We start from the raw sequence: 10,520 nt of genomic DNA on the forward strand, positions 1-10,520 counted from the left end.
AATTAGAGGGAGAGATGACAGATTGGGAGGAAAGGAGAAGAGAGGAAGCGACTCTCATGGCGCGAGGTGGCAGCCACCGAGATCATAAGGGGGTGGTACGTTCAGTTTCAATAATAATTTTAGAGGATAAATTGCTCAAATATTATGTTTATTCAATCAATTCTTGCATATTTTATCTCTGATTTGCTCGATATTATATAACGAGATAATTGCATCTATAGTTCTCGTAGTTGTTGGCGATGTCCAACTTGGTCAAAGAACTTGCATATTGCTTTAATATGGTCCCGGTACAAGAAAATACATGATCAATATGGTCCCTGAGGTTGAAATAGCAGTCCTAACTCTACATGTTGCATACATATCTCATATTTCTATAGCCGACGGGCCCATTTGTCTGTGGGCCGAGAAATAAAAAGAAAAAATGACAGATTGGGGATTCAAACCCACAATCTCTGGCCCATCACTGTGTGACCTATCCATCAGGCCAAGTCTGTAGTGTATATAAAATTGGGATGCATTCCGTATTATATGAATATAACATTGTCTTTTAAAAAAATCATCAATTGATAAAATGTCCTGAGTTTTTTTCTAAAAGAATGTTCATCGATTCAAAGAATGTTCATGATTCAAAAATAAAAGTTCATGTCTACAAAAAATGTCCATGAATTTTAAAATATTCAAAACAATGTTTGGGGCTTAATAAAATATTTCCAATTTTTTTAAATGTTCAAGGATTCAAAAAATATTTATCAGTTCAAAAAATGTTTGTCACAAACAAAAAATGTTTCCGAATTTCAAGAAATGTTCGCCTATGCAAAACAATAATTCTTGAAGAGTTCCAAAAAACATTTACGCAATTTCAAAAAATGTTCTTGAATTCAAAAATGATCCACGAATAGGTAAAAAAGTTCATGAATTTAAAAAATGTTCGCAACTTCAAAATTATGGTGAACATTGTTTCAGTTTGGGGAACAAATTTTAAATTGGAAAAAATGTTCACCCGAATTTGTAAAAATATTTATTGATTTGAAAAATGTTCATGAATTAAAAAAATCGCAGTTTCAAATAATTTGTATGCAGTGAGTGCGTGGGGGGGGGGGGGGGGGGGGGATTACGCCGCAGGTCGCTCGCGCCAAATAAGAGACCACCAAAAAATGAGCACGAAAAAAGAACACACTGAACACAACTGGGCCGGAGCTTTAAAACAAAAAATACACATTGCGCGTATTATTTTTAAGTAAAAAAGGTATTTTTACTGCCTGAAAGATTCCAAATATTTATGTATGTGCATGTATAGTAGTGTAATTTAACTGTGCAAAATTTCATCAATATTCATGCTCGCATGTGAGAGATACAAAAAAGATAAATACATGAAAAAGAATTGTTGAACAAAAATTCATCGAACACACTCACATTATTAATTCCAGATCATTTTTTAATTATTGTAAAAATTTGAAACTCAGAACAAGAATATATAACCAAGAACAATTTGAAAGTACAAAAAATAAAAAAATGCAAATATTTTTTAAATGCGTGAACAGAAATTTGGAAATGGAAACATTTTTGAAATGTTCTAATATTTTTTGTATACTGTGACCAATATTTGAAATTTCAAACTATTTTCACAAAATTTCATTTGTTAAAAAATGCCTGAACTAGTTTTGAAAGCGCTAACAAATGTTAAATACTTTAGACATTATTTAATTTTTACAAATTAAAATAAACAGAAAAGAAAAAACCCAGAAAAAAAAAGCTGCCAAAGCTGGTCGCTAGTTTGGCTGCTGGTCGCGGGTTCGAAACTTGCCAGAGCGTAGTTATATTTTTCTTATTTCTCGCCCCCACTGACATATGGGTTCTAGGAAGACGTGTTGACGTGTCATAAAATACATATACAATATGTAGAGCCAGGACTGATGTTTCAACCTCAGGGACCTATTGAAGCAATACGCAAGTTTCAGGACCAAGTTGGACGTCGCCAACGACTACAAGGACTATAGATGGAATTACTAGCTCATTATATAACTGCACGAAAACTGCTGGATTAGGGGAGACCAAAACTGGACGAAATAACTGGTTAAGGGGAGACCAAGAAAACTACTGGAACCTAACAGAGAAGAATCCACGAAGGAAATAACTTTCAGGATTCATTTTCTAATAAGCAATTGTAGCCCTGCGGTGAAGCACTGCATAAAGGGGAGCATAGAGTACACTACGTGGGGACCAAAGTGCACTAAAGCAAAAAAAAAAAAAAACAGGGGGCACTACGTAGGGGAGCACAATTGTATTACACTACCGAGGTTTGAACACGCACCGGCTGGGAGGAAGCACTGCCCCCTGACCACTGAGCTAAGAGCTCATCCACACACTAGGGAACATAAATGCACTACAGTAGGGAGCACAGGTTATATAAAAAAAGTTCGTCAAAATCTATCAACATGGTATCTAGTTTCAAACATCTTGAGAAGATGAACACAATCGTGAGAAAGGTTCATAATTTGGACGATTTCATTTTGAAAATATAGGTTTAGAAAAAAAAAACACGTACTATCAGCCCTCCCATCCCCCGCCATGGGAAAAACCTCACCAAAACTCTCTGGTTGCGACAATTGGTGCACAGCTAGAGGAGTTTGGGGTGACCTTTGCAAGAGTACCCCCTTAACCAGTTATTTCGTCCGATTCCTTTCAATCTTTGATCAACAGAGACTAATGAACCTGCTGCAAAGGCTATTTTTGCAGTAATTGTAATGCAATATTCACAAAATATCATGCGAAAGGAATATAAGTTATGAATAAAACTTAATTCTAACTAAAGAATTTCATCAACCTTGGCAACAAGCTATGTACAGATGCATCCAAAGATTTGATATGATTCATATTCTTTTTTTTTGGCGAAGTAATGGTGTGATTCTTGTTTAGGTATGAATTAATATGAAGGATATCAAAATCTAGAAAAAACCCTATCAATATATATCACAAAAGGAAGGTTTTGGTAAGTAATAATGTGTATACATAATACTACCATTTAATTATGCATTATATATAGTACCCATGAATGGGAAGAAAATCCATGAAAGAATAGGTCACACGCATCTAAATAAACGCATAGAAAGAGAACATTGTTGTACGTGGTGGCATATAAGATTAGAACAACAAGGAAGAAAAAGAAGGCTAACTGATGATGGCGTTTATCAGCAACAACAAGAAGGCTATGTGTTTGGTAGCTCTACTGGTCATGTGCACCCGTTTTTGGTCTTGTCAAGCAGCAGCAGCAAAGTGCAGCATATATTTCCTGTCGCAAATAATTTTTTATTATTGCACTCATATATTTTCATGTTCTGACAAATAAGAAAGATCTAGTGCACTGTGTATAAACTGGTTGTTGTCTTTGCTGTGCATTATGTGCACATGTCGAATACCTCTGTTACCCTTTGGAAGACTGCGCGGATAAGTCGTGCCAAGCATTGTGTGCGGTCCATGGTTTGAATCTGTTTAAGGCCAGCTGTGGTGGGATTGGGCCGAAGGGCTTCTGCTGCTGCGTGAATGAGAAAATGGCATCCAACTGAGGATGCCATTTTCCTGAAAGCTTTTTTTGTAAGGATGAATAATACAGAATTATTGGTTAATTGGAATAGTAGATGCTTGTGTTTCAACATATAAAAAGTAAGCGTGCCGTTGGTCCCAATGTATTGATTGGCTCGAATACATATTCATAAAGAGGTTCAACTTTGTTCAAAACGGTTAACAGGACTGGTGGACCATATCGATGATAGATATGGCATGCACCTAGCATTGGATGGTGACATGTCATACATGTGAATTACACTCTTTTTTTCTCCTTTTTGTTAAACAATGTACATACGGTATAACTATAAACCGTATATGTGTGTGTGCGTGTAGTTTGTTTTAACCATAGTTGGGTTGTTGAGATTGCATCTAATCCTTGATTATGACTTGGAGATCAATCCACAGCCCAACAACCCTGTAATATCCGGCGGTCTTGTGCCTATATTAACACACACGCGTCCCTGCTAGATGCATATGCTTTAGCCTCATTTTCTACATGGTATACAAAGCCTCTCTCTTCCAACGCATCTAGTTATGTCATCCTCCTCCGTCTCTGTCGCCATGGCCTCCCCTTCCCTCGCATCGCTCAGCCACACCATCACCGAAAAGCTCACCAAGGAAAATTTTCTGGTATGGAAGGCGCAAGTCCTGCCGCATATCAAAGAGGCAGGGATGATGGGCTACCTCGACGGCTCAATCAAGGAGACGGACGTCCTCCTCGTCTCCTGAGAAGGAGATCGGAGACGGGAAGAACGAGATCGGAGACGCACCCAACCCGAAGCACGCCATCTGGGTAACGCAGGATCAACAGGTGCTCACGTTCCTGATTGCTTCTCTCTCTCTCTCTCTCTCTCTCTCTCTCTCTCTCTCTCTCTCGCTCGCTCGCTCTCTCTCTCTCTCGTGTGACGTTCTCATGCAAGTCTCCAACCACACCACCTCTCTTAGCATCTGGCAAGCCCTGCATCAGAGCTTTTCATGGCAGTCCAGGGCGCGCACCATCCAGCTTTGCTCCGCCCTGGGTAACACGCACAATGGGGACCTCTCGACCGCAGCCTACTTCACCAAGATGAAGGGCATCGCCGATGAACTCGCAGCCGCCGGGAAGCTACTTGGAGAAGATGACCTCGTTGACCAAATTCTACGAGGTCTAGTGCACGAACCCGACTACAACGGCTTCGTCTCCGCCATCTCCACACGCGCCGCCATGGATCAACAGATCGAGCTCACTGAGCTCTTCTCGTTGCTCTTGGCGGCTGAGGCCCGCATCACCGCCCAGCAGGCGGCTTTCTCCCCGAACCACTCCACCAACCTTGCATCTCGTCGTGGTGGCCGCGGCGGCGGCCGTGGCGGCTACAACAACAACTCAGGTCCTCCCCGCTACAACGACAACTCCGGTGGCGGCTCTTCTGGTGGTGCGCCGCGCAAGCAGGGTGGTAACCGCGAGCGCTGCCTAATCTGCAAAGAGGAGGGGCATGGAGCGTGGCGCTACAAGCGCTACGACAGGAACTACAACAATAATGTTCGCAACCCTACAGGAGGTGGTGGTGGCGGCAACAGCGGTGGTGGCAATGGCGGACAACATTGTGCTGCCAACGCTGCTCATTCGTATGGCGTAGATACCAATTGGTATCTCAACACCGGTGCAACTGATCACATCACCGGCGAATTGGAAAAGCTTGCTGTTCGGGACCGCTACACCGGCAATGAACATATTCATAATGCTAGTGGACAAGGTATGGACATTGCACACATCGGCCACTCAGTTTTATCTACTCCCTCCGGATTGCTGAAATTAAACAATATTCTTCATGTTCCGAACTCTGAGCAAAGTCTACTTTCTGCCTATCAACTCATGAAAGATAACCACGTGTTTATTGAACTTCATCCTGAAACTTTTCTTGTCAAGGATCAGGCTACCCGGAGGACCATACTCCAAAACAAGAGTAGGTGGCATTTGTTTCCGGTCACTGGACGGCATAGTGCTCCCCAACGGCAAGCACCTGGGGCGATCAAACCATCTACATCCCGGTGGCACAAGCGTCTAGGGCATCCCTCTCTTCCGGTCATCCAGAAAATTGCTCGAGATTTCAATCTTCCCGTGTCCAATAAACAAGATCATCTTCTAATGTGTGATGCATGTCAGATGGCCAAGAGCCATTAACTCCCTTATCCTCGCTCAGTTAGTGAATCCAAAGCTCCTTTAGAGCTTATTTTCTCATATGTTTGGGGTCCTGGACCCGTCTCTGTAGGCAGGCAAAAATACTATGTCAGTTTTATTGATGATTTCAACAAGTTTAGTTGAATCTATTTGCTTAAGAACAAATCTGATGTGTTTGAGAAATTTCATCTTTTTCAAGCTCATGTTCAACGTTTGTTTAATCGCAAAATTATTAGTATGCAAAAGGATTGGGGTGGTGAGTATCAAAGTTTGAATTCTTTCTTTGAGCACATTGGCATCACTCACCACGTCTCTTGCCCCCATGCGCATCAACAGAATGGATCCGCTGAGCGGAAACATAGCCACATAGTGGAAGTTGGTCATTCCCTCTTGGCACATGCGTTTATGCCTTTGAAGTTTTGGGATAAAGCGTTTCTCACAGCCTTGTATCTCATTAATCGTGTTCCAAGTATAGTCATCAAAAATCAATCTCCACTAGAACGTCTCTTTGGAACTAAACCCAACTATAGCTTTCTTCGCATTTTTGGTTGTGCCGTATGGCCAAACTTGCGTCCCTTTAATAAGCACAAACTTGAGTTCCGCTCCAAACAATGCGCTTTTTTGGGTTATAGTACTCTCCACAAAGGTTATAAGTGCCTAGACATCTCCTCCGGGCGGGTCTATATTTCTCGCGATGTCGTCTTTGATGAACAAGTATTTCCCTTTGCTAGCCTTCATCCAAATGCCGGTGCACAACTCCGCAAAGAACTTGTTTTGCTACCGTCCCATCTCCTGCCTTCACCCAATTTTCTTCCAGGGGGAGTCGATGTTGCTGGTCCTGTGTCAATGGCTAATACTCTTGATGAAGGGTGTAACGCCCTCGATGCGGCTATATCTCCCACGTGTCGAAGCACGACTTAGAGGCATAACCACATTGAAAGCAATGTCGCAAGTGAGGTAATCTTCACACAACCCATGTAATACATAAGGGAAAGAGATACATGGTTGGCTTACAATCGCCACTTCACACAATACATGAATAAAGCATTACATCATCCAGATACAATCAAGGTCCGACTACGGAACCAAAATAAAAGAAGACTACCCAAAAGCTACACAGATCCCTAATCGACCCAACTGGGCTCCACTACTGATCAACTGGAAACGGAACAACAAAATAAACACGAACTCCATCAAGCTCCTCCTTGAGCTTGGTTGCGTCACCTGCACGGTTTCATCGGCACCTGCAAGCTGGTTTTGGAAGTATCTGTGAGTCATGGGGACTCAGCAATCTCACACCCTCGCGATCAAGACTATTTAAGCTTATAGGAAGGGTAAAGGTATGATGTGGAGCTGCAGCAAGCGACTAGCATATATGGTGGCTAACATACGCAAAAGAGAGCGAGAAGAGAAGGCAAAAGCACGGTCGAACAACTATGAGCAAGAAGTGATCCTAGAACAACCTACGTCAAACATAACTCCAACACCGTGTTCACTTCCCGGACTCCGCCGAGAAGAGACCATCATGGTTACACACGCGGTTGGTGCATTTTAATTAAGGTAAGCTTCAGGTTTTCTACAACCGGACATTAACAAATTCCCATATGCCCATAACTGCGGTATAGCTTTCGGAAGTTCAATCCCTGCAGGGGTGTCCCAACTTAGCCCATCACAAGCTCTCACGGTCAACGAAGGATATTCCTTCTCCCAAGACAATCCGATCAGACTTGGCATGCCGGTTACAAGACATTCTCGACAATGGTAAAACAAGTCCAGCAAAGCCGCCCGAATGTGCCGACAAATCCCGATAGGAGCTGCACATATCTCGTTCTCAGGGCACACTCAGAGGAGACTAGCTACGAGTAAAACCAACCCTCAAGTTCCCCCGAGGTGGCCCCGCAGGCAGCTCGGTTCGGACCAACACTTAGAGAAGCACTGGCCGGGGGGGGTTAAAATAAAGATGACCCTTGAGTCTGCAGAACCCAAGGGAAGGTGGTAGGTTGTTAGTGGAAATGGTAAAACCAAGGTTGGGCCTTGCTGGAGGAGTTTTATTCAAGGCGAACTGTCAAGGGGTTCCCACTATAACCCAACCGTGTAAGGAACGCAAAATCCGGGAACATAACACCAATATGACGGAAACTAGGGCGGCAAGAGTGGAAAAAACAGCAGGCATAAGGCCGAGCCTTCCACCCTTTACCAAGTATATAGATGCATTAATTAAATAGGATATATTGTGATATCGCAACAAAATATCCATGTTCCAACAAGGAACAAACTCCAATCTTCACCTGCAACTAACAACGCTATAAGAGGGGCTGTGCAAAGGGGTAACATAGCCAAACAACGGTTTGCTAGGACGAGGTGGGTTAGAGGCTTGGTTTAACAATATGGGAGGCATGATAAGCAAGTGGTAGGTATCGCAGCATAGGCATAGAAAAAGAGCGAGCAACTAGCAAGCAAAGATAGAAGTGATTTCGAGGGTATGGTCATCTTGCCTGAAATCCCGCAAGGAAGAAGAACGAGTCCATGAAGAAGACAAACGGACGTAGTCGAACGGGTCCTCACAAACGCGACGTTATCGGAACCAACCCGAAGAAGCAACACCGGAAAGAAGCACACAACAGAGTAAATAACCAACACATGAACATGGTATGATATGCGGGATGCGGTATGCGGTGCATATGCATGATTTGGAAAGGAATGATTGTACCTTGCCTCAACTTGGAAAACCAAGAGTGCCACTAGAAAGGTGAGTTGATTTCGGTTGAAATCGATATAAAGATCACCGGAATCGGATGCACGGTTCTGAAATGACAAGCAAAACAAATATGCCACCGCTCTGCGATTAACAGCAAGTAGCCTTCTAAATGCATCAAGATATATAAGCTATTGCACTCAAACATGGCAACAAAATACATGACAGGGATCCAATCATGATGCTTGACAAAAGATGAACACTGAGCTACTGCTAAATCACTCATTAACAGGTTCAAACAATCATGGCAAAAGCGCAAATGATAACAGGTTTCAGACTTAGTGAAATTAACAGCATGTCAGGAATTTATCATCAGGAAGCAATGTTTAGAGCATGATAACTACATGCTACAGGAACATATCATGGCAAAGCAAGGCATGGCATGAAGCTATTCTAAGCATATAACAAAAGTCCATTAGTGATCATGAGCCAAAAGGGATCAGAAAATACAATTGCAAGCATGTGAACATAGCAAAAACATAAACAGAATCAGACCTAGTGAAAAACTGGAGCATGGCAAAACAGTTAACAAGTAGGCATGTTTACGAGCTCGATGCACTCACTACGAGGCATTGCATGACAATATAAGCATACACCCAGCAAATAGACATGGCATCGAAGCTAGACATGGCAAGAACAACAACATAGCATGCACGGATCAATAGCAACAACCTCGACAAAATCGCTAAACATGTTAACAATCTGCCACGAACATTTTATAGCAAAAATAGAGCTCGATTGACTCATGCTAGGGTACTCCATAATTGCAAATAAAGACATGGATGGATAGAGCACAACATTATCTACAAAACATCCTTACTCATCATGCTCAGAAGAGGCACGGATCACTAGGAAACAACATGAACATATGACATAAAAATAATGACAGGACAAGGGCTTTGTGAAATTCTAAGTCCCTGAAATCAGCATCACTGAGTAAGCTACTTTGCATGCTTGTTCTAGTCACCACAAAGATCAAAAAAATACATGGCATACACCCCTGTAAAGATGGCATGGCATTCTACAAAACACATGTAGAGCTCAAGATCATATCATGCACACATTAATCATGCCAAAAATGACAAAAGGCCATTTGCTGAAACAGATCTGAAATAATCATCACATAGCCCTCTTCCAACAGAATTTCAGGCATCAAGATGAGCTCAAATGAAAATGATGCAATGAGATGAAATGATGTACTCGTCGAGACGAACATTTCGATATGCTACATGCACGAATCGGAGCTACGATGAGGAAGTTATGATGCAATGAAAAGGCCTGAAATAGTAAGGACTTGGAGAAATATACCCTCGCGAAAAAAATCAACGGGCCGGAGGAAGCGGGCCGGCGGGGACGGAGCTGGGCCGTAGGGAGGCTGGGCCGAGACGGAGCCAGAGGAGACGCGGCCCACGCGCGGGCACGCGCGGTCAACGCGCTTGGGTTCTCCCTCCCGATCGGGACGCCGGCGACGAGGTCACGACCGGCGCGACGCCGGCGCGACACCGGTGATCGACGGCAGGAACGGATCCGGCCGCTGGGCACCGGATCCGGGCGCGGTGGAGGTCAGCAGGTGACCGGCGAGGCGGAGAAGGGCCGGTAGGGGACGCGCGATGGCCGAAGGGCGGCACAAGACGGCCGGATCTTTTGAATGGATTTTTCCGCTGACCGAGTTTAGAGCCTTTGAATCCGGCATTGACTGCCGTATCCTTGGTGTTGTCGCTGTTAATGCGGCGCTTATGCTTGTTGCGACGTGACCTGCCATTGTTGTCCTTGGTATCCGAAGTACCATGGTTCCTTGATATGTTATTACTGCGAGCCAACCAGCTATCTTCTCCTGCACAAAAGCGGGTCATGAGTGTCGTGAGGGCTGCCATAGATTTCGGCTTTTCCTGACCAAGGTGCCGGGCTAGCCACTCATCGCGGATGTTGTGCTTGAAAGCTGCTAGGGCCTCTGCATCCGGCCAGTCGACGATTTGGTTTTTCTTTGTTAGGAACCGTGTCTAGAATTGCCTGGCCGATTCCTCTGGCTACTGAATTATGTGG

The sequence above is a fragment of the Triticum aestivum genome, chromosome 5A (genome assembly GCF_018294505.1).
Source record: "Triticum aestivum cultivar Chinese Spring chromosome 5A, IWGSC CS RefSeq v2.1, whole genome shotgun sequence".
In the NCBI taxonomy this organism is placed as follows: Eukaryota; Viridiplantae; Streptophyta; class Magnoliopsida; order Poales; family Poaceae; genus Triticum; species Triticum aestivum.